Source organism: Bos indicus x Bos taurus, chromosome 28 (assembly GCF_003369695.1).
Source record: "Bos indicus x Bos taurus breed Angus x Brahman F1 hybrid chromosome 28, Bos_hybrid_MaternalHap_v2.0, whole genome shotgun sequence".
NCBI lineage: Eukaryota > Metazoa > Chordata > Mammalia > Artiodactyla > Bovidae > Bos > Bos indicus x Bos taurus.
The window spans coordinates 43,020,558-43,045,213 of record NC_040103.1 but is presented as its reverse complement, the minus strand read 5'-3'; the positions used below and the strand labels follow the sequence as shown (position 1 = coordinate 43,045,213).

General features: G+C 45.6%; 1 protein-coding gene across 1 annotated transcript in view; it reads right to left on the bottom strand.

The window, feature by feature from the left end:
- Positions 1-16,797, bottom strand: part of WDFY4 (WDFY family member 4) — a 248,503-nt gene extending 231,706 nt beyond the window's left edge. Inside the window, exon 1 of the mRNA XM_027530472.1 lies at positions 16,649-16,797. The gene's annotated coding sequence lies outside the window, so the exon portion shown is untranslated. The remainder of the gene's footprint in view (positions 1-16,648) is intronic.
- Positions 16,798-24,656: the final 7,859 nt, after the last annotated feature.

Here is a 24,656-nt window from a genome sequence, read left to right as displayed (position 1 = left end):
CAAAACGGGATCCGTGAATCGTGTGGAGAAGTTGTCTGACTCAAATATCAAGTTGTGGCCTTCTCTCCTGTCCTGTAGGTCTGCTTCAGTTTTGTTTGTAAAAGGAAGGAACTGGAGAGTAGCCTGTCAAGGCTGTATGAAGAACAGCAAGAAGAAATTAATTCTAATCTAATCAGGAGTGTCTTCTCTCCTCTGTAAGCAGATGCAGGCACCAGCACAGACTCTGGAGCCAGGCTGCTCCAGTTTGAATCTCATGGGCTTAGATCAAGTGAAAAACCTGTCCCAGGCTCAGTGTCTTCATTTGTGACATGGGATAATAATAGGACCCCTCAGAGGAAATGGAGTCAGAGCTCTAGCATGGCATTTATTAGAGCCTTCTTGGTACAGGATTTATCTGCATCCCTTCACGTAATCTTCCTGCCATCTAGCAATGTCAAAGCTATCAGCCTTTGTTTGCAGATGGTACTAAGGCTCGGAGCAGAGAAGTGACCTGCCCAAGGTCCCATTGTGAGTCAGTAGCCCAAGTCGGGTCCACCCTGGGTCTACAGACAGCTCTGCAAACCAGGCGCTGAGCTCAAACAAGGGCTCACTTAGGGCACAGGGAAGAGAGGGGGCTTGGCCAGGTACCACGCTAGAAAGTGTCTTGGAGAAGTAGAAGTTTGGGGAGGGATGAAAGGAAAGATGACCTGGCAGGATTAGAAGGCTGGAGGCTACAAGGGGTCCCAGGAGACTCCAGAGAAACACAAGGCCCCACTCTGTGCTGGCAAGTTATTTCCCAGTTCAGGTCAGGCTCCGGGCATGTGACACGTAGCCCAGCTTAGTCGTGTCCCCTCCGCATGCCTCACCAGGCAGACTAGAGGCCCTGCCTTTCTGCAGCCCGGATGTGGCTGTGGGAGACAGGCAACTGTGCAACCAGCTGCCCACTCATGCTGCCCCCAGGCAGAGCGGGGCTGCGGGGCTGAGATGGAAGCCAAAGGCCTAGAGTCCAGGCCCAGGCTGGTGCAGTGCTGCCTCAAGCAAGCTACTTCCCCTCTCTGAGTTTTCTCCTTGTTGAGCCGGCCCTGGTGATCTCAGTTCCACCCTCTGGCCTTTACACACTGACCATAGGAGAGATGCAGGCCAGTGAGTCAGTGCAGAAGGGCTGGAGAGGTGCTTGAGTGGGCTGAGAGCCTGTGGGGTGTGTGTTGTGAAGGGCGTAGGCCAGCTGCTGCGTAGGAGCCAGATGACAAGTCTGCAGTGCCCTGAGAAGGGGAATTCCCTATGACCTCAGGGACACTGGGGCTGGGAATGTCCATCTACCCTGCACGGATCCCTAGTGCTATCGGAGCTTTATAATGTCTCAGAAGCAAAACATCCAGGGCATCCTGCTCTCAGCTGCTATGCAGGAGGCCAACATTTGAAGAATCATCTGGGTGACTGACGCTTGGGCTGCTAACCCCACCTTCAGCTGACTGCTTCACCCCTGACTTCCTGTGGGATGATTTGTCAACGGGTAGAAGTCTCAGGATGTCATGTATGATTTAGCAACCCTTGGAGTTAAAATGTCGGGAAGCTATTCTGGAGGAAACGTGTGTAGGTGTGTGGAGCCACCCTCCAACAGGGTATGTCGGAAGAAGCCTGGGACTCGCTGCATTCTATAGGGAAGCTCAGACCTAGTGGCGAAGAGTTGCGATGATAAAATTCAAGATGGACGTGCCCCCCATTTCTTGTCCGCCTATATGACTGTTAACCCTTTCTGGATTGCACTCCCCCCAGCACAGAGGCATACCTATTTACCATCCACATCAGGGGCATGGTCCCCAGGCCCCAGAGCTGGGGGAGCCCCTAAACCAGGTGATAGAGAACAGAACAGCAACTTTCCATGTACCTGCTGCAACCGACCTGCATTCCTTTCCATTCAAAAGTCAGTTCCTCATTGTATGTCAGCAGATCCAAATGCTGTTGCTCCTGTGTCCACAAGAGCCTGGCCTCAACCTGACGCTCTCAGGGGAAAAAAAATCAGAAAACTAATCTTGTTCCAAAAACAAGTGCAGGGTGGGGTTCAGCCTCACTTCCCTCCCCACCATTTCATATTAACAGGAGAGCTTACAAGCAAAGGAAAATAGGGAGGGGTGGATGGAAGTTACAATACCACGGATGCTCTGTTCACTCCACAGCCTACTGTCCATCAAGAGCACTGAGGTGGATGCGAACACTAGCATTAGAGAAAGGTAGACTAAAAGCACACTGAGATGCCAGGACGCATCTATGAGAATGTCTTTAAAAAAACAAACAAAATCGTTAAGTGCTGGCAAGGATACAGAGCAACCGCAACCATCACTCTCGCTGCTGTGAATGCAAATGGTGCGGCCACTCTGGAAGACAGTTCAGCAATTTCTGAGGAAGTTAAACATATACTCGCCCCTTACCTTCCTGGGTATTTACCCTAGAGGAATGAAAATGTATGTTTATATAAAAACCTATACATGAGTGTTTATAGTAGGTCTATTCATAGCTGCCAAAACCTGGAAATTCTGCAAAATATTTATCAAAGGGTGAATGAATAAAGAAACACGTATCTCCGTATGGTGGGATGCTTCTCTGCAGTAGAAAGGAACACATTTTAGACCCACAGCAACCTGGATGGGTCTTGAAGACCTTATGCCGGGTAACAGGAGCCAGAACCCTACATACTGCCTTACCTCATTTATATGCCACTCTGGAAAAGGCAAAATTACAAGTACAGAAGATAGATCAATGCTTGCCAGGGATTTCAGATCAGATGGTGGCTCCAAAGGGCAATGGGAACGTCTGGGGTGGGAGAGTTCTATATCTTGACCTCGGGGGTGGTCACACAACTAAGTATGTGTGTCCAAAGGGCACACTGCAAGGGGTAAAATATTGTATAAAAACCACAAGTCCATCAAACTGACATGAAAAACACATATGTGGAAGTGTTCAGTTCAGTTCAGTCGCTCAGTTGTGTCCGACTCTTTGTGACCCCATGGACTGCAGCATGCCAGGCTTCCCTGTCCATCACCAACTCCCAGAGCTTACTCAAACTCATGTCCATCGAGTCAGTGAGGCCATCCAACCATCTCATCCTCTGTCGTCCCCTTCTCCCACCTTCAATCTTTCCCAGAGTCAGGGTCTTTTCAAGTGAGTCAGTTCTTTGCATCAGGTGGCCAAAGTATTGGAGTTTCAGCTTCAGCATCAGTCCTTTCAATGAATATTCAGGACTGGTTTCCTTTAGGATGGACTGGTTTAATCTCCTTGCAGTCCAAGGGACTCTCAAGAGTCTTCTCCAACACCACAGTTCAAAAGCATCAATTCTTCCGTGCTCAGCTTTCTTTATAGTCCAACTCTCACATCCATACAAGACTACTGGAAAAATCATAGCTTTGACTAGATGGCTTCAGCAATACATGAACCATGAACTTCCAGATGTTTAAGCTGGTTTTAGAAAAGGCAGAGGAACCAGAGATCAAATTGCCAACATCAGCTGGATCATCAAAAAAGCAAGAAAGTTCCAGAAAAACATCTATTTCTGCTTTATTGACTATGCCAAAGCCTTTGAATGTGTGGATCACAATAAACTGTCAAAAATTCTGAAAGAGATGGGAATACCAGACCGCCAGACCTGCCTCTTGAGAAATCTGTATGCAGGTCAGGAAGCAACAGTTAGAACTGGACGTGGAACAACAGACTGATTCCAAATAGGAAAAGGAGTATGCCAAGACTCTATATTGTTACCCTGCTTATTTAACTTATATGCAGAGTACATCATGAGAAATGCTGGACTGGAGGAAGCACAAGCTGAAATCAAGATTGTTGGAAGAAATATCAATAACCTCAGATATGCAGATGACACCACTCTTATGGCAGAAAGTGAAGAAGAACTAAGGAGCCCCTTGATGAAAGTGAAAGAGGAGAGTGAAATAGTTGGCTTAAAGCTCAACATTCAGAAGACTAAGATCATGGCATCTGGTCCCATCACTTCATGGCAAATAGATGGGGAAACAGTGGCTGACTTTATTTTTCTGGGCTCCAAAATCACTGCAGATGGTGACTGCAGCCATGAATTAAAGACGCTTACTCCTTGGAAGGACAGTTATGACAAACCTAGACAATATATTCAAAAGCAGAGACATTACTTTGCCAACAAAGGTCCGTCTAGTCAAGGCTATGGTTTTTCCTGTGGTCATGTATGGATGTGAGAGTTGGACTATACAGAAAGCTGAGCACTGAAGAATTGATGCTTTTGAACTGTGATTTTGGAGAAGGCTCTTGAGGGTTCCTTGGACTGCAAGGAGATACAACCAGCCCATCCTAAAGGAGGTCACTCCTGAGTGTTCACTGGAAGGACTGATGTTGAAGCTGAAACTCCAATATTTTGGCCACCTGATGTGGAGAGCTGATTCATTTGAAAAGACCCTGATGCTGGGAAAGACTGAAGACAGGAGAAGGGGATGACAGAGGATGAGATGGTTGAATGGCATCACCGACTCAATGTACATGAGTTTGGGTAAACTCTGCGAGTTGGTGACAGACAGGGAGCCCTGGCATGCTGCGGTCCATGGGGTCGCAAAGAGTCGGACATGACTGAGCGACTGAACTGAACTGAACTGAACTGAGAGGGACCTTTGTTGGCAAAGTAATGCCTCTACTTTTTAATATGCTATCTAGATTAGTCATAACTTTTCTTCCAAGAAGCAAGCATCTTTTAATTTCATGACTGCACTCACCATCTGCAGTGATTTTAGAGCCCAAAATAATAAATATGGAGGTAGAAGGAGCACCAATAGAGAAGCTAGAGGCTAAGGGTTTAGACCCCTCACCTGCTCCTCCTACTGAGGCTGCTACTCAAAGAGGGTTTCACCAGCATCCCAATCTGATGTGCACAAACCAGACTAAAGAGCCTGACCAGGACCCTGGGCTCCCCAAGCTCCGTGAGAGCAACAGACGAGTCTCCAGAAAGAAGAGGGCTGAATCAGGCATGATGGGAAAATCATGCTTCAGCCGAGTTCTAGTGGCTGACACAGATATGGAGTTCCAAATAATAGATCTTAAATGTCTAGAAAGGGAGAACACAGTAAGGTGAATCTAGAATGGTTATTCCTAGCTGGCATAAGCCAGGCTTGGAACAGGGAAAGACAAGAGAAAAGATGATCTCACAGCAAGGACTAGCGATCACCTTGGTGTGGCCCCCACCCTGTCCAGTTAGCAAGAGTCCCCACCTCCTACATCAGCCAAGGGTGAAGAGTACCAGCAGGTGGGAAACAGCAGAGCCATGGACCCTATCTCCTGCGTCATATGACTCAAGAAGAGAAGGAGGCCACTCAGGTTATTTCCAGAAGTTCAAGAATTCCCCTGAAGACTAAGATGGGGACTTGATTGGCAGGAATCAGGCAAGTGGGGCGACACCTCCCATGGCTCTCAACACTTCCTTTTTTTGATTCCACTCTGTGCACTCCTGGCCAGCGCACACCTCTGTGGTTTTTGCAACAGCAATAAAATATAGGAACTCACAGTTTCCTGGGGAAGGGACCCAGTTTTGTATCTCAGTATGTGTACTGACTTCCACATCGCCAAAAATGGCCAGGGAGCAGTTCCCCTGGCCATACCATCAATGCTTAGCTGAGACTGAGTAATCATGGTCAACACAAAGATGTGGGCTGGTGAACAAGCAGCCCAGTTCCTGTAACTGGAGCCTCTTTAGTGAGGGAGTTTATCTGCGGCTTGACCTCCACTGGAACGTAAGGAGATGCTGCCTAAGTAAGAATGGCCATAACTGAATGAGCATCTAACAGGCCATCAGAGTTCCCTAATTTTAGAAAATTTGTAAAGGAATTATTATTATGTCCATTATACAGGTAGGGAGGGCAAGACTCTGAGAAAAACAGGTAACTTATCTGAAATCAAACTGCCAATAAGTGTTAGAATCAAAGTCAAATGCAGACTCTTCTTACTCCCAAGTCCTCACCTCCTTTCATCACTCTAGCTTGGCTTGATACAGTAGCTAAGAGTGTTAAAAGCAGACCTCAGGGGCACCTCAGGTACTAGCTGGACACTCTTACTGCCAACACTGCAGGGGTGCTCTGGCTGGTCTTGCAAAGTTGCCACTGACCCTTGGGCACAGAAAGTTTAGCACCACACTGCCATCTGGCCCCCTCACATTGCAGGTGAGCAGGCCCAGAAGAGGACCCTCTGGTTTTGCCATCTCCCCAGGGTAGAGCTGCTGTCTGGGAGCCACAGTTTCCAGGGTTCATTAGCCCTGGCACAAGGTGGGCACCAGCTGACCAGTCACTCCTGGACTGACACCAGCAGCACACCCGGTGCTAATACTCACCCCCCGGCTAGCCACACCCCCAGGCTAGCCACCAGAGCTGCGGCTCTACTCAGCTTTCTCTGCATGGCGGGTTGTTTGACTGTTAAACGTACAAGAAGCAGAATCACCCCTGGCCCACACCCTGGTCCACCTCCCAATCCAGGACGCACTGGGGAAGCAGACACAGCAGGGTAGGTGCTGGGCAGGGAGCTGCCTGGCTCTGGGGCACAGAAGAGGCTCATGGCCCAGCCCAGAGAGGGCTGTGGTGGTCTGGAAGGGTATCTCGGGATGGACTATACCCGGGATGGGCACTGGGGGGTAAGGAGGAGGTGGATCTGAGGCAAAGCAGGTGGACACTCCAGGCAGCCCGTGTGTCAGGGATGTGTAGGCTTCAAGGCCGGGTCACAGGGGCAGGGATGGGGTAAGGGGGACATGGACCTGCCTCACCCACGCGGTGTCGTGGGGCCTGTGGGGCTCTCAGCAGGGAGCATCACAGACGGCACAGAGACCAGCTTCTGGATGCCCCTCCCCCAAGCCGGTGGGGAAGACGAGCTCCCCACACGCTCAGAGCCTGTGGGGAATGGGAGGTGGGAGAAGGAGGCTACAATACAGTGTCTGAAATGCACCTTTGGAGCAGGAATCAGCACTAAGGCGCAGAGGGAAGGAGCTGGTATTGGTGAAGGTGGGAGAAGAGAGCGCTCACAGAAACAGTCTTGGGAGAGGGAGCATAAGGGAAGGAGGAGCAAGACTGCCACAGGCTGGAGAGAATTGTTCCTGGGAAGGACACACAAAGGGACGAGAGACGAGAGACGTGAGGCTGAAACGTGGTGGTTTGTGCCACTGTGGGAGATGCAGGGTAGGAGTAGGGTGGAGACTGTGGGCAGAGGCTGGGGCACAAAGGCCTCCCGATCCTGAGCTGCCCCCATCCCATTCCTCACCCTCTGGACTCCCTGGGGGAGTGACATCTCTGGGGACTTTGTGGCATCCTTATTCTTCTCAGGCCACTTGTTCAGGTGAAAGAGATGAGATTTTCAGGATTGGTTAGCTCATACAATCGGCCAGTTTAGCTTATTAAATGTCAAGTATTATTTGGTCAGAAAATAAATACAAAAATAGCTCATTAAACTTTCAAACATACCTGGAGGTATGCATTCCTGACTTGTAAGAAATTAAGCATCTCTTAATTCTCATGGAATTAATTTAATAAAGAAATTCTTCCAAGGATTACACAAACAGATGGAAAGATATATACCATGTTCTTGGATTGGAAGTATCAATATTGTAAAAATGACTATAGTACCCAAGGCAATCTACAGACTCAATGCGTGTGTGTGCGCTAACTCACTTTCAGTTCGGTTCAGTCGCTCAGTCGTGTCCGACTCTTTGCGACCCCATGAATCGCAGCACGCCAGGCCTCCCTGTCCATCACAAACTCCCGGAGTTCACTCAGACTCACGTCCATCGAGTCAGTGATGCCATCCAGCCATCTCATCCTGCCCCCAATCCCTCCTAGCATCACAGTCTTTTCCAATGAGTCAGCTCTTCGCATGAGGTGGCCACAGTACTGGAGTTTCGGCTTCAGCATCAGTCCCTCCAAAGAAATCCCAGGGCTGAGTCACGTCCAACTCTTCGCAGCCCCATGGACCGTAGCCCGTCAGGCTCCTCTGTCCATGGCATTTTCCAGACAAGAATACTGGAGTGGGTTGCCATTTCCTACTTCAGAGGACCTTCCCAACTCTGGACCGAACCCACATGTCTTGCGTCTCCTGCATTGGCAGGTGAATTCTTTACCACCGTGCCGCCTGGGAAGCAAACAGGAAGGTGCTGGCACAGGAACAGAAATACAGATAAATGGGACACGCTAGAGAGCCCAGAAACACACTCGTGCACCTTTGGCCAATGCATCTGTGACAAAGGAAGCAAGGCTCCCCAGTGCAGAAAAGAGAACCCACAGATGAAGGGGCGCCTGAGAGGGAAAGTCACTGTGAGCAGGCATGCCCTGTGGAGTCAGACAGCGTAAAAGTCCACGTTTTGTAATTCCCAGACCCATCATTCTCACTCAGGACCTTTCGCCTAGAACTGCTGCACTTTTCCCCTTGTGTTGACCTTATTCATGAACACGCTTTCTCCTACTCATTCATGCATTTCCTCAATTTTAAATTTTTATCCATATAAAATGCCACAATTATTTAGTTCATGTTGGGGTGGTATTAAATACACACATCAAAAATGATACTATTCAGACATTTTAAATCGTGTGAGGAAAGACATTTTTCTGGGGATGGAGATGGTATTGTAGCCAGGCTTTGGGAGAGGGGTCCCTTCCCACAAGGGGACGCAGTAGAATCACTCAGAGTAACTGCCCTACCACTCTCGCCCCAGGCGCAAGACGGAACCTTGGACCCATTTCAGGTCCCGTGATGTGGTAAATACGTCACTTATATAATGGAATGCTTCCGGGAGACAGGTGCATGCAAGGAAAAACTGAAGTAAAATAACAGACTGTGTGTTCCGATTTTTTAAGTTTCTTCTGAACGTCTGGATATTGGCCCACCTTCACTGTCCTGGTTCTTTTCTCCCCCTTCGCTCTACCCAAAGGCAGTGGCAGCAGCGTGCACAGCTGCTGCGTACGCGCAGGACGCCCCGCGCTCCGGCACCTGCGGAGGAGCTGCGTGGCTCCATCCTCCCCAACATGGGCTGCTGCGCCCTCTCCCATCACTGCCTTCCACCAGCTTCTAAAGGACGCAGCATGTTATTAGGCCCTGCCTTTAATACACAAGACAAGGCCCTGCCTTGTCTCCCAGCTGCCCCATCCCTACTACTCCCGCCCCCGGGACCACCTGGTTTCTGCCCCTGGGCCACTCTCAGCTTCATCTGGTCCACGCTCAGAGATCCGGGGAAAACCCTGTGCGCTCACTGTAGCATTTCAACATTATTAACTTCTGACATACTCTGACCATCCTATAACAGTTTCTAAATGTGTGTGTTTCTGTTTTTCGTCTTTGACAGTACATCGCTTTTTATTGTATTTTGTGCATATCCTTTAAAAAACTGACATTGACGTGCTGCTGCTACTGCTAAGTCGCTTCAGTTGGGTCCGACTCTGTGCGACCCCATAGACGGCAGCCCACCAGGATCCCCCGTCCCTGGGATTCTTCAGGCAAGAACACTGGAGTGGGTTGCCATTTCCTTCTCCAATGCATGAAAGTGAAAAGGGAAAGTGAAGTCGCTCAGTCGTGTCCGACTCTTCGAGACCCCATGGACTGCAGCCCACCAGGCTCCTCTATCCAAGGGATTTTCCAGGCAAGAGTACTGGACTGGGGTGCCTTGGGGTGCTACTTGGGCTATATTCTTATTATTGAAAATACAAAAATCAACAAATGTTTCCTGCCCTTTTTTTGTATACTACTTTTCACATCCAAGCATATGTTACTTGTAATTGATGTACAAAGTCTTAATGCAGTAAGTGCCTGTCATCATACCATAAATATATTCTATGTTGCCCTTCTCCTTAAATTATGAGATTTAATAATGGAGAAGGATTCTTGGTCGATTCTTCCACACTTCTGCCACACACTGACTACATCTTTCTAGAAGTGTTCCATCAGCTTTTTAGTGGTAGTTAATAAATAAGCCTCTTGATGAAAGTGAAAGTGGAGAGTGAAAAAGTTGGCTTAAAGCTCAACATTCAGAAAATGAAGATCATGGCATCCGGCCCCTCACTTCATGGCAAAGAGATGGGAAAACAGTGGAAACAGTGTCAGACTTTATTTTGGGGGGCTTCAAAATCACTGCATATGGTGACTGCAGCCATGAAATTAAAAGACGCTTACTCCTTGGAAGGAAAGTTATGACCAACCTAGATAGCATATTCAAAAGCAGAGACATTACTTTGCCAACAAAGGTCCGTCTAGTCAAGGCTATGGTTTTTCCACATGTATGATGTGAGAGTTGGACTGTGAAGAAAGCTGAGTGCCGAATAATTGATGCTTTTGAACTGTGGTGTTGGAGAAGACTCTTGAGAGTCCCTTGGACTGCAAGGAGATCCAACCAGTCCATTCTAAAGGAGATCAGCCCTGGGATTTCTTTGGAAGGAATGATACTCAAGCTGAAACTCCAATACTTTGGCCACCTCATGCGAAGAGTTGACTCATTGGAAAAGACTCTGATGCTGGGAGGGATTGGGGGCAGGAGGAGAAGGGGACGACAGAGGATGAGATGGCTGGATGGCATCACTGACTCGATGGACGTGAGTCTGAGTGAACTCCGGGAGTTTGTGATGGATAGGGAGGCCTGGCGTGCTGCGATTCATGGGGTGGCAAAGAGTCAGACACGACTGAGCGACTGAACTGAACTGAACTGAATGCAAAGCACACAGACTTTAACATCTGGTGGAACTAGGTTCAAATTCCAATCAAGGGATTTAATGCCTGAGGGTAAAGGACTTTACCTCTCTGAGCCTCCATTTTCTCATCTGTAAAATGGGGGTGATGAAACTGATCTCACTGTGGGGATCAAATGAGACTGCAAATACCAGTGTCCTACCCAACGTCTGGCTTATTGTAAGTACGAAATTCATTCTTCTTATCCTCCATACTTTCTCCTTGGAATTATCTAGATGAGGAACTTTTCACTTTTCTAATTTCCCATCCTTCTTGAACCATTTTCCTCATGAAAGTCTTAGCCATGAAACAAGAAGTATCATTTCTCTGAAGGGTGCTTCCCAGCAGAAATATAAAACCAACCACGAATTCAAGCCACATGTGTAATTTTAAATTAGGGGGCAACCACATTTAGAAAGTAAAAATAAATAGGTTAAATTCATTAACTGTCTTTATTTAAATATATTTTAAAATATATTTTATTTAAGGCAATATATCCAAAGTATTATCATTTCAATGTTATCAATATTTTCAAGTAAAGATAGTCTATATTTCTTTTGTTGTTTAATATCTTTGAAATCCAAGGTGCATTTTATAACTTACAGCACATCTCAGCTTAGATGTGCTTTTTATCTTTGAAATATCTTTGAAATCCAAGGTGCATTTTATAACTTACAGCACATCTCAGCTTAGACTGGCCACTTTTCAGCGATGACTGCGGGCTATCATATTGGATAACATAGGTGTGGACTTTGAGACTTAAGTGTTTAACAGGTGTATGAAGGGCTTAGAAATGTTACCGAGAGACACCATTTCCCACGTAAAATGCAGGGGCATTTTGATAGTTTGGAGGGAGACAACCAAAGTAAGGCCTTAGTTGTAAATAAAATGGATGTGAGCTCTACAGTGAGGCTCAAGAACCCCCGAGGTGCTCATCTTCCCCCTTCCTCTCCTGCACAAAATATCTCCCCTCTTGAAGCTCAGTCCCCTTAAAATCCAGTTCCTCTGATGAATTTACCATTAACCCCTTTATCCAAAACTTTATTTGAAAGAAAACAAAACAGATTTTGTTCAGCACCTGTTCCCCTCAGGACTGAAGAGTAACAAATGAAAAGGGGAATTGAAACCAAGCAGGACCCTACAGGGCCCTCATGCGTAAAGAAGACCTGCCATGTCCCTCATTTCTTCTTTATAGCAAGAAAAAAAGACTTTAGTCTCCTAAGGCTTCTGCGTGTTCCAAAAAGCAGACTCACGCAGTTAATGATTAGGAAAAGAGAGTCACAGGATGCCAAGCTCCCCTGCAGAGAAATAGATAACAGTCTGATGTATCTCTTTGAGTTGCTCTGTAGAAACTAAGGAACCCCCACCCACCCAGGTGAAGGATGGTAACCACATGCTGGGCATGTAGACCCCAGACTGGCTGGAACTAGAAAGTTGATGACTGAGATGTTCAGAACATCACCCGTTACCTCACTGCCAGCCAATCAGAAGAAGGTTCATGAGCTGAACACATAGCCTACTACCCTCTCCCTTTGACCTTTTTTTGCCTTTAAAACCTTGTGCCCCAGCCAGCTGCTGCTGCTGCTAAGTCACGTCAGTCGTGTCCGACTCTGTGTGACCCCAGAGACGGCAGCCCCCCAGGGTCCCCCGTCCCTGGGATTCTCCAGGCAAGAACACTGGAGTGGGTTGCCATTTCCTTCTCCAATGCATGAAAGTGAAAAGTGAAAGAGAAGTCGCTCAGTCGTGTCTGACTCCTAGCGACCCCACGGACTGCAGCCTACCAGGCTCCTCCGTCCATGGGATTTTCCAGGCAAGAGTACTGGAGTGGGGTGCCATTGCCTTCTCCAGCCCCAGCCAGCTAGCAAGATGAATTTGAAACAAGTCTAGAACTCCTATCTTCTGAGTCAGCGCCTCCTTGATGAATAAATCTTTCTCTGCACTAAACTCCAATGTCTGTGTGTTTGATGTAACAACAACCCCTCTCCCAAGTGGCCACGTGGCCTTGCTTTTCTGCCAAAAGTCTGCTTGAGGGAGAGGGTGCCAAGAGTTCATTCCTCCACTTGGTGTCTAATAGGCATCTCCATCTTTATATGTTCAAATTGATATTCTGGAATAATCACCACCTCGCAAATATGTTCCTTGACAATTCAGTTCTCTCTGTTGCTCTAGACTCATCTTTAATTTCTCTCTCCTACACCCAACACTTGCAACATTGTCAAATCTCTCTCAAAAAATATCCAGACTCTCACCACTCTCAGTTCAGTTCAGTTCAGTTCAGTCGCTCAGTCGTGTCCGACTGTCTGTGACCCCATGAATCGCAGCAGGCCAGGCCTCCCTGTCCGTCACCAACTCCCAGAGTTCACGCAGACTCATGTCCATCGAGTCAGTGATGCCATCCAGGCCTCTCATCCTCTGTCGTCCCCTTCTCCTCCTGCCCCCAATCCCTCCCAGGATCAGAGTCTTTTCCGATGAGTCAACTCTTCACATGAGGTGGCCAAAGTACTGGAGTTTCAGCTTCAGCATCACTGCTACTCATTGTCTCTGTTACTATCACTTTGGGGCAAACCATTGTTACCTCCAGCCTGGGTTATAACAACAGCCTCTTAACTGATAATATTTCTTCTTCCTTTGTTACTCACAGAAGGTGGTTTTTCTTTAAGGCAGCATGTATCAGCAAGAGTCAAAAAAACATATTTTTGAAGACAAAGGCAATAATATAAAAATCAAACCAATTAGGAATAAATCTAGGCAAAGTATACACTAATTTTATAAAAGAGACTAACCATATTCATGAATTAGCAGAGTCATTTTCATAAAGACATAACTTCTCTTTAAATTATATTTCTAATAAGTCTGAACAGAACTTTTTTGTTGAAACTGAGAAGCTGTTTCTAAAATTCATATTAATAAAGAAGGAAACAATATGTCAAGATAGAAGGAAAGAATAAGAAAAAATGAGGAGACACTTTCCAGATAACGAAACTTATTATAAGCTCCTAGTTAATAATATTATTTAGTGTTGGCAAAGTGTAGAAAAACAAACAGACAGAGAGAGCCCAAGATCAGACCCACTACACATGCCAACTTGATTTACAACACAGTTGTGATAGATCAGTGACTAAAGAATGGCCTTTCTGATTTTGGAGCTAACACTCTTGGTTATGCGTATGGAAAGCACTGTGTAAAGTAAAGCATTGCCCACCACCTCACACCCTACAGAATGATCATTTCTAAGTAGGACTAAAGACTGAATATGAATGGAAAAAATATTTTTTAAATTTAAAAGAGAGTAATTTTATGACTTTACAGTGGAGAGAATCTCTTAGATAATATACACGTATATCTCATAAAAGAACATTATGGGTAAATTAAGTTTGTTTGAAACTAAGAAGTTCAATCATTAATAGAAATCACAAATAACATAAGGAGACAAGGCACAAACAAGAGAGAAGTATTTACAATATACATGAATAACAAAGAATTAACATCAGAATATGTATGGCATTAGGGAAGACCAATAAGATAAAAGACAGATGACCCCATAGAGAAAAAGATTTGAACAGGAAAAAGAATTTAGAATGGGCAAGGAGGACATAAACAGATGACCAAACTTAGTATTTCAGAAAATGCAAATTTAAAACACAGAAGGCTTTTCATTTGCTCGGAATCGGTATAAAACTCCAACAAGATCAAATGTTGATGAAGATGTAAAGCAAGAGAAACTTTTACATATTGCTGATGGGTGGGTAGTGTTAACAATTGACTTGAAAGAGGTTTCACTATTATCCAATAAGGCTGAAGATTTCTATACCCTACAACCCACCAACGATACTTCTAGGCTACGTGCCCTAGAGAATTCTTGCACGTGTGCCACAGGATATATGCACAAAGGAGACTCCCAGCAGCACTTACTGTGCTGACAGCACCAAGCAACTTACAACGGGAAGAAAAAACAAACCCTAGGAGTATCCCAAGCGCCCACTGGCAGTATATTGGGAGAGTATACTGAGGTATATTCGTGAGTAACAGAATATTATCCAGCAATAAGGGAGCTTCCCAGGTGGTGCTAGTGGTAAAGGAACCCACCTGCCAGGGCAAGAGACCTGAGTCGCAGGTTTGACCCCTGGGGTCGGGAAGATCCCCTGGAGGAGGACGTAGAAAACCACTCCAGTCTCCTTGCCTGGAGAATCCCATGGACAGAGGAGCCTGGCAGGCTGCAGTCCATGGGGTCACAAAGAGTCAGACACAGCTGAAGCGACTTAGCACATCCAGCAACAAACGTGAATGCATTAGAGACACATTCAATGATATGAAGAAATATCACTCTTCATTATTCAAATATTACTCAGACACATAATTTTGATGAAATTAGCAAACTTAAAAGGATATTTAATTACTATTGATAAAGTTCAAATCCATGAGAAAGCAAATAACATATTTTGCACTTTAAATATACAAGGTCGAATTGAAAGGAAAAGCAAAAGAACTATAAGCTCAAAATTGAGAGCAACAGTTTTCTCTGAAGAGACAGAGAAGGCTGGGCACACAGAGGGCTTCACAGACGCTGGTGCTCTTTGAAACAAACCGAGGTGACGACGCACAGGGCCATCTTCATTCCTCATAGCCTGTATATGTCCTCTGAGTTTTCCTATCTGCTCACTATTTCATGACTTTCCAAGTCTGGGGGACTACCGCCCACATCCTCACACTGGGCAGGAAGGCCCTCCTTGACCTGACCCCACCCCAGCCCTCTCTGGCCAGGTCACGTGGCGTATTCCTTACCCCCGTCTGCCACTCTGGCCTTGACCAGTCTTCCTCTGCACCTTGACCTTCTCGGGTCCCCCTGCCAAGAACACAGCTCAGAAATACACTTGGCTCAGGCCTTCCCTGCCTTCAGGCATCCACTTACACGTGCCTTCCTGGGCTTCCTGACCCCGACTCCCTACCCTCTGCTCTCCAACCCACTGGAGCCCACAGCACCAACACCACCCACCCCTGACCACTGACCTAGCCGTCTTGAGCACGGCCTGGCAGGAAGTGGCTCTCCATAAATATTTGTTGACCAATTAAATGGACGACTATGCAGAAAATCATGTTAAAGTTGAAACTTTATGGAAAAGGTAACACGTGAACTTCTTAGTTACCAAGGTAAATCCTCATGGTTCAGAGAGGTTGGGACAAAGGAGTGGTTATGTGTTCTATAAGATGCAATTTTAGGTGGGAAGATTAGAATTAATTCTTGAACCCCCGTGGTCCTGATGAGTCAAAAATACTGATGTTTCTAAGGTTTTAATGTGGTAAATCAGGTAAGGGAAGGACAGCCCCAGGGGGCACCTACTTATCATGGTTACCCCTAGGAGTAACCACAGGGCCAGGTAGGAACCATCTCTCTCGGTGACCAGTCTGAAGTGACCCCCACTCTTCAGCATCTTTCAGAGGCCCACACAGCAGGTGGACAGAGGAATCTCATGGCCAGCCCTCTCACTCCACATTTGGCCCACACAGGCCCATATCCAGCCTCTCCTAGGTGTGGCAGGTCATGTTCCTTAGCAGAACCCTGAGAAAGGGCTTGACCTGAGGTGGGAGGGTGAGGAACAATGGTGGAGCCCGGCCCAGCTCAGCAAAGCCCAACAGTGACAGACGCCCCACCAGGAAGACCCCAGCTCAGCAAAGCCCACAGTGACAGACGCCCCACCAGGAAGACATCCCAACAGTGCGGCACCCCAGTGGACTCAGACCTCAGAGGAGCCCGAAGCAGATGTGCCGCCTGTCCTACACACACTTCCTGCTCCTCAGCTTAGCCCCTCTCCCACATCCACAAACTCCAACCAGGCAGTGTGGTCACACGCACGCCCAGGCTCAGCTTTCCAGGAGGCAGCCCGTCGGCTTGACCTGGAAGACAGGACGCACGTGCCCACTTCTAGGCCAGCCTGGCACGGCCGAGGACAGGATTACCTACCTGGAGTGTATCCGTCAGGGCCTGCAGATGTCAGATGGCATGGGCGCCCCCATACCTCCCCCTCAGGCTTAGGGGAAGAGGATCCAGCTCAGAATCTTCAGTCTTTAACTGTGTTTCACTATGAATCACAGGGTTTCTGCTCATTTCCTGGAGAAAGCAGAAGTGGAGAGTCGGCAGATGCCTGACTCTGCCCACTTCCCAGCCATCAGCAGAGTTGCCTGAGTTCTGACTGGTGACTTGAGCCCTGCAGAAAGGCCACTTGGGGCAGTATGGTGAGCAGTGCTGGGTGGGGCCAAGGGCGAAAAGAGAAAGCTAGTAAAAGCAGACGCAGAGCTCATTCAGCCCTGCGCTGCGGGGCTGGACCCCCTCCTTCGCTTGGCACCACTTCTCCTCTCTGAGCCTCTGGGAAACGAAAGATAATAGTGGCGTTTCGTGCTTAGTCGCTCAGCCATGCCCGAGTCTTTGCGATCCCTTGGACAGAGGAGCCTGGGAGGATTCTCCAGGCAAGAATACTGGAGTGGGTTGCCATTTCTTTCTCCAAATAATAGTGTTTAGGTGAATTTAATTAGAAGTGTGTTTAGAATACATCTGTGGATATTGCATGAATTCATAATCTTCCTCCCTAAGGCCCAGAAGGAGCTTCTTACTTGGATTCCCTCCTCCTCCATCCTCAGGACTAACTTGGACCACCCATCAAGGGAGTCCTCAGATGACCTACAGTGAGTAACATTAAAATGATGATGAAAGAAAAGCTTAAGTAGTAGAATAACATTCTCTAGGATTCAGCATCAAGACTCTTATCCCTTTTGGATTATTATGTTGAATCATCCCATATCATCTCTCCATAGCATCATCCATGTAGGACCAGCCAGTATGTCCGTTCAAACACAATGTCTCTCTGAGCCACATGGGCAAAAGCAGTGGTTAGCATGAATGCCTGATCCTTAAAGCTACTCATCACCTGATCCTAGTTCACAACGAACTGACCATTTATGACTAACTATTAGTGAGGCAACATCATCTTTTATGGGAGGCAAAAAGGCTCTGAGATGGGTTAAAAGAATGAAAACATTTGTAGTAATATCTCAACTCTTGCCAGTAAAGAATTGACAGTAGATAGTAACCAAACTTGGAGAAGCCAATGGCACCCCACTCCAGTCCTCTTGCTTGGAAAATCCCATGGCTGGAGGAGCCTGGTGGGCTGCAGTCCATGGGGTCACTGAGGGTTGGACACGACTGAGTGACTTCACTTTCACTTTTCACTTTGATGCATTGGAGAAGGAAATGGCAACCCACTCCAGTGTTCTTGCCTGGAGAATCCCAGGGACGGGGGAGCCTGGTGGGCTGCCGTCTATGGGGTCGCACAGAGTCGGACACAACTGAAGCGACTTAGCAGCAGCAGCAGTAACCAAACTAGGAGACTTGTCCAGCTTAAGTTCTAGTCACATGCCCATGTTGACCTCGTGCCCATTCCCCAACAGGAGTCATAGGTACCACCATCTCTGCCCAAGTTCTCATTTCCCATTCCACCATTCATGAGTAGAGAGGAAGCTCGAATGAAGATGGCAAGGGTTGTAGATAGGAGGGGGCATCTTGGATGACCCTGAGACATGCACGAGGTGTGTGGAGCAGCTCAAGTATCATCTTGTCAAGCCAGAATGGCCTCCAATTTTTTTTAGCAACCAATTAAGATCCATGGTTATACTATATACAAGAGCCATTGTGCTATAGTGTGCACCATTATGAAGAAAGGTGTTAATTTTTTCAGCATCTGGTGCAAGACCGTTTCCTAGAGAGATATCTGCTTTTGTTGACCAAAATGATAAGTAGAATCTAGGCTTCTGGGTAAAAAATCTGGGTTGAAATTCTCATTGCTACCCAAAAGGAATTAATATCTTTAAGTGTGGTTCTTATTTGTGAAATGGAATCAATGCAATATACAGAACAAATGAAGTAATATCTGTAAGAGGATTTTTTAAATGCTGAATATGGCTGTACTGGAGACTTCCCTGTTTGTCCAGTGCTTAAGACTCCACACTTAAAATGAAGGGGGTGTAAGTTCAATCCCTAGTTGGGGAACTAAGATCCCACATGCCACATAGCCAAAAACAAGTAAGTAAATAAAAATGGTTGTACAAATATGAGTTATTATTACTACTGAGAGAGTTGCCCATGCTTAGTTAGACACTGAAGCTGCCAGGACAACCATGAACTGAATATGTACGTACATGTAAATATGTATTTTTGTTGAGAGGAAATGTGAGATTCTGTAGTTTTTAAAAAATATCTAAAAATAGGAAGGATATTCTGCTCCCAGTTATGACAAGAGATAACCTCCCATTGAAGGCTACTCTAAAATAGGCAAATATATGAGACAATTGTTTTCAGGCATTGACTAGCAGGCATCTTAAGACTAATCCTTGAAATAAGAAAAATGTAAAAGGTGAGCCTGTTGCGCTGGCTTTCTTCTTACGAGTGCTTTTCTGCCATGGTACAGGGAGGTGAAGCCCCAGAGGCAGCAGTATCCTTGAACTAAAAAGATGTAAGTCAGAGAGTTCCCGGTTTCTCAAGAAGCTAGAATTTTCAGAGCAGGGGCTTGAGAAGAGTGTGTTTTATGGGAATTCATTGTGGATGTCCTCGACCAAGGGTTGTTTATACATGCATGGAGTGAGACTCCAAAAAACAAGAAGGGATCGCCTGCTCCAAGGCTGAGCACTGAGATGGCAGAGATTGGGCACCGCTGGCAACACTGGAGTTCCATACCATCCAGAGCGGCAAGACCTCCCTGAGCATCTTGGGATTTCATCTTATACTCCAGAAAAGCCAAATCTGAAAACTAAGAACTAGAGCCTAGAGTAGGAGTCATGAACTAGAACAGGTTCTTACCTGAAACAAAAGAGCACTGAAAAGAAAGGTGAAAGTGAGAGTCACTCAGTCGTGTCCGACTGTTTGTGACCCCATGGACTATGGAATTCTCCAGGCCAGAATACTGGAGGAGGTCGCCTTTCCCTTCTCTAGGGGATCTTCCCAACCGAGGGGTTGAACCCAGGTCTCCCACGTTGCAGGTGGATGCTTTACCAGCTGAGCCACAAGAGAAGCCCAAGAATACTGGAGTGGGTAGCCTGTCCCTTCTCCAGCGGGTCTTCCTGACCCAGAAATTGAACTGGGGTCTCCTGCATTGCAGGCAGATCTTTACCAACTGAGCTGTCAGGGAAGCCTAAAAGAGCACTAACAGAGAATAAAAGCAAGTCTGGCAGAACCAAAAGGATGTTCCAGTTATTCAACTGTCAACCAGGGAAAAACTCACCATTCTTTAAAGGAGGGAAGCAGTGTAGCATCCTTGCGTGTGGCATCCACACTGTCCAGAAACGACTGAAACTAGCAGAGATCTGAAAGATCAGAAAAACGTGACCTGTAAGAAGAGAAACAACCGTCAGCAGAAACAGACCCCAAGATGAATCAGATGTTGGAATTATCACATAAGGACTGTAAAGCAACCGTTGCAAATATATTCAGTGACTTAAAAGATGGACATAATAATTGAAAGGTGGGATATTTCAGGAAGTAGACAGAAGGTAAAATAAGAATATTTGGATGTAAATTCTGGAAGTGAAAAACGTATCTGAAATGAATATTTTACTAATAGCCCAAGAGTAGATCCATGAGTGCAAATTTAAAAAAAGAAAAGTTAAAGAGATTGAAGACTGATGAACCAAAATTATTTGAACATGACTATCTGAACAAATATTTGAGCAAACAATCTGAACAGAGAGAAAGAACGATTGAAGAAAAATAAACACACACCCAGTTGTCTTTGGGACAATATCAAATGGTATAATATATGCGAGTCCCAGAGAGAAAGAAGAGAGAGAACAGAACCGAAAAAAAATTTGAAGAAAAATGTTTGAAAATTTCAGTTTGTTGAAAAACAGCAACTTGCAGATATAATAAACTTAGCAAACTCCAAGAAGAACAAAATGGATAGTTCCTGAAAATCAGAAATAAAAAGAAATTATCTTAACAATCAGAGAAAAGAAATCACACATTGGGAAACAAAAACAATATTAGGCATATGTTTTATCAGAAACAATGGAAGTCATGAAACAATGGATAGCTATCTCTTGTATACCAGAGGGAAAAAATTGTTAACCCAATTATCCTTAAAAGAAATGAGGATGAAATAAAGTTATTTCCAGATCTATGACATCTGAAACCATTCATCTCCAAAAGATTTGCACTACAAGAAATTCTAAAGGAAGTTGTTGAGGCTAAAGACCAGATGGAAACATGAATTTACAGAAAGGAAAGAAGAGCACTATTAATGGCTAATATGTGAGCAAATATAAACTGTGTACTTCTTCTTGTCTTAACTTCTTCAAAAGACTATAACTGTTTAAATCAAAAAGTGCAACACGGTACTTTGGAATTTATACCACCTCCAGTTCAGGTAAATTGTAGGTGAAACATAGATGACAACAACTGCACAAAAGATGGGATGAATGGAAACAAGCTCTTGTGAGGTTTTCACATTTTACATGAAATACTACTTTATTTAAAACTCTAAGTAATAAAAAAAATTGTGGTATTTATAACTTTGTGATGAAGATGTCAAGAAAGTCACAGTGCAGTTCTAATCAACAAACTCACACTGAGCATCTACTCTGAGCCAGATCCCAGCTAGATCCTAGAGAAACAGAGATGGATAAAGCAATCTTGAATGAGGCAAATTTATAATAGTTGTTCAAGTGGGCAGTCCAGTAATATGTCAGCCTTAACCTACCGTTAAGGAAGAATGCATTTTGGTAGGCTATCAGTCTCTGTCATACTCTTTTCTATATGCTGAACAATGTACAAAAAAATTAATATTTTTCTGACTTTAAAAAAATAAGTCAATTTTATACATGATGCAAAAAAGTATAAGAAATAGAGAATAAAATAAAAATTAATACTGTAAGTACCCTAAACAGCTAAGCGCTAGCCATGTTGAGAACAGCTTAACATTTTTCCATGTTGGCCAAAGTGTATTTCTTTGATCTTAATTTTTTCTTAATAAATTTAAAATTATGTCATAAATTTTACTTCATAGCCTATTTGGTCTTTTTTCACTTAATTCATCATAAATTCTCTGCCATTTCATTATTACAATGTATTTTTTACACCAAATTAGGATCAAGAGGAAGGAAGACTGTTTACACAGCAGGGGGGTATTTTTTTAAAAACCTGGAGAGAAAGCCACTTTCTTGGAACTAGTAATATTTCCACATTCCCCATGAGGACTATGATGAACTCCAGAAAAAAGAGGGTGTTTCCTCAGAGATGAAGGGTGTGAGTCCTGGAGCAACTGGAAAATGCCTCCATGGGACACCCGGAGCCCCTGGGAACAATGCTGCTGCTGCTGCTGACATGGGGAGACATGGGGAGGGAGAGAGGATCAGAAGACTACAAATGGGCAAATAATCTTCTAATTTCCCAAAACAGCTGGAGGTTGGAATCTATAAATCCTTTCTGCAAAGGTAGTTCTGGCATAATACTCAAAAGGAGCCCGTCAAAAAGATAAAGAAAAATTGTAAGATACGATTCAGTTAAATGCAGGCTATTCAACGCGCTTCAATCAGCATAACAATTTGCCAGGATTAAGTCCTAAACTAGATTAAGTTCTACAGGCACAAGTGATAGGTAGCAATGCCTTCCCCAAGGGGCCTTCAAACCAAGAACAACTTTTAGCCTAAACTTACTTATCTTTCTTAAAAAAATTTTTTTTATTGATGTATAGTTGATTTACAAGTTTGTGTTAATTTCTGCTGTACAGCAAAATGATTCAGTTACACATATATACATTAAAAATTTTTTTCCACTATGGTTTATCATAGGATATTGAATATGGTTCCCTGTGATATCCAGTAGAATCTTATGTTTATCCATTCTACATATAATAGCTTGGATCCGCTAATCCCAAACTCTCAATCCATTCCCGCCCCACTTGCCTTCCTTCTTGGAACCACAATTCTGTTCTCTCTGTGAGTCTGTTTCTGCTTCGTGTAGGTTCATTTGCGTCAGATTTTAGATTCCACAAACAAGTGATGTCACTTGGTAGTTATCCTTCTCTTTCTAACTTATTTCATTTAGTATGATCATCTCTAGTTCCATTCATGTTGCTGCAAATGTAAGCTTACTTATCTCTGGTGGATGAGAAGATACTGCATCACTGTGGATGTGAGCTTCTGTAAGGCATTGGTTAAGGCCTCTCATGGTTGACACTTCCATTTATTCCACCTCTGTCTCCTCAGCACCACCGTATGACTGACACTGTGCAAGCTGTTGGGGTGATAAGATCCAGCCTGTCTTTAGGGAATTTACAGATATCACATATACACCATACAGATCTCAGCCACTGTGCATAGCCACACATCTGTCACACCAAAACGGTTTTATTTTGGGGAAGTAGGAATAGATGGCTGAAACTTCAGTTTAATTCTGAGTGACTTTATGCCCTCACACCATTAATGTGCCAGTAATAGAAATCAGGCCCTCCCTAAAGATTCTTGACTTTCGGGGAGATCTCATGGGACCAGAGTGAGAACATCAGGAAGAACCAGACTTGAAATTGGAGTAGACTGTAGCTTCTGGCAATAAGGAAAGTGAAATACTGTTTTTTGAAGAGATTCATGAGAAACTTTTTCGAGAAATAGTACAGAAACAACATGACTCTCCACGACAAAAATAAATCAGTCTCATTCCTACCTCATCCCTCATAGGAAAAAAAATCAAGGTGTTTCTTAGATGAAATGAAAGGGCTCCAGACGTCCCCAGTGGTCCACTGACTGAGACCTTGCCTTCCAATGCAGGGGGCGTGGGTTTGATCCCTGGTTGGGGAGCTAAGATACCACATGTCTCGTGACCAAAAAACCAAACAATAAAACTGAAGTAATATTGTAACAAATTCAATGAAGACTTGAAAAATGGACCACAATCAAAAAAATAACTAAATAAAACTTAAAAAGGAAAAGCTAAAACTCTAATGCTCCTAGGAGAGTATCTAGGTAACCTGAGAATAAAGTTCCAAGCACATCCAAGTAGTCAGAAACACCTCCCCTGGCGCGGAGAGGACAGAGACTGCTGGGAGATGGCACTGGAGACCCCCCTTCCCCAAGAAGCAGACAGGCAGGAAGGGGGAGACACCCTGAGGAAGGGTTCTGGGATGTGCAGGAGGGGAAGTCCTGGATGGAACCATGCTCAGCTCTCCTGGGTGGTGAGCAGTAAGATGAGACAGAGAAGGGGCGTCCGAGGCTCTGATATGCACCCTCAGAGGCCAGGCTGAGAACCAGGACTGACTCCATGGGCAAGCGCTAAATGAGGGGCTGGCGGGCGGTGGTGCCTGGGCATGGGGGCTTTGACATTTTGGAGGGAGGCTGGAACAGAGAACGCAGAGACAGTTTCCAGAGATAAGACTTTGCTCCACTCTCCTTAGTGAAGCCTTAGGAACGGTCTGGATGGGAGATGTGTCCTCAACACCCTGGACCCCCCATCCCCACCCAGCTACCTGGACTCTTGGTGCTTCTTCTACACAACTTACTGGGTAGGTTTTTGGTGGGGGGCACGGAAAGCGAGTGGCTGGCTTGGTCCTGGTGAGCAAGAGGTGCTGTTCTCTACTCCTCACCCTGCACATCTTTCCACATGAGGGACTGGCTGGCTCCCTCCCTGGCTCACAGCACGCACAGCAGAACACAGCCCCAGGTCCTCCTCACATGAGGTCCAGCCTCACAGAGATGCTCTCTACTCCCTATCTCTGTTTGGATCAGTGAACACCTGGACCAACCAAATGTGGCCCAGATGGGACCTGGGAAGTGACTGGGATTAGGTCCCTGTGGGCCAGTGGGTCAGGCCCCTGGTCAGGACAATCACTGGTGGGGAAATGCCCGCCCATCTCACACTGGGCAAACCTGCTGCCCAGCTACAATGCCATGGAGGCTGGGTGGGGGGAGGGGTGCAGGGGAGGCTGTCTCATCTG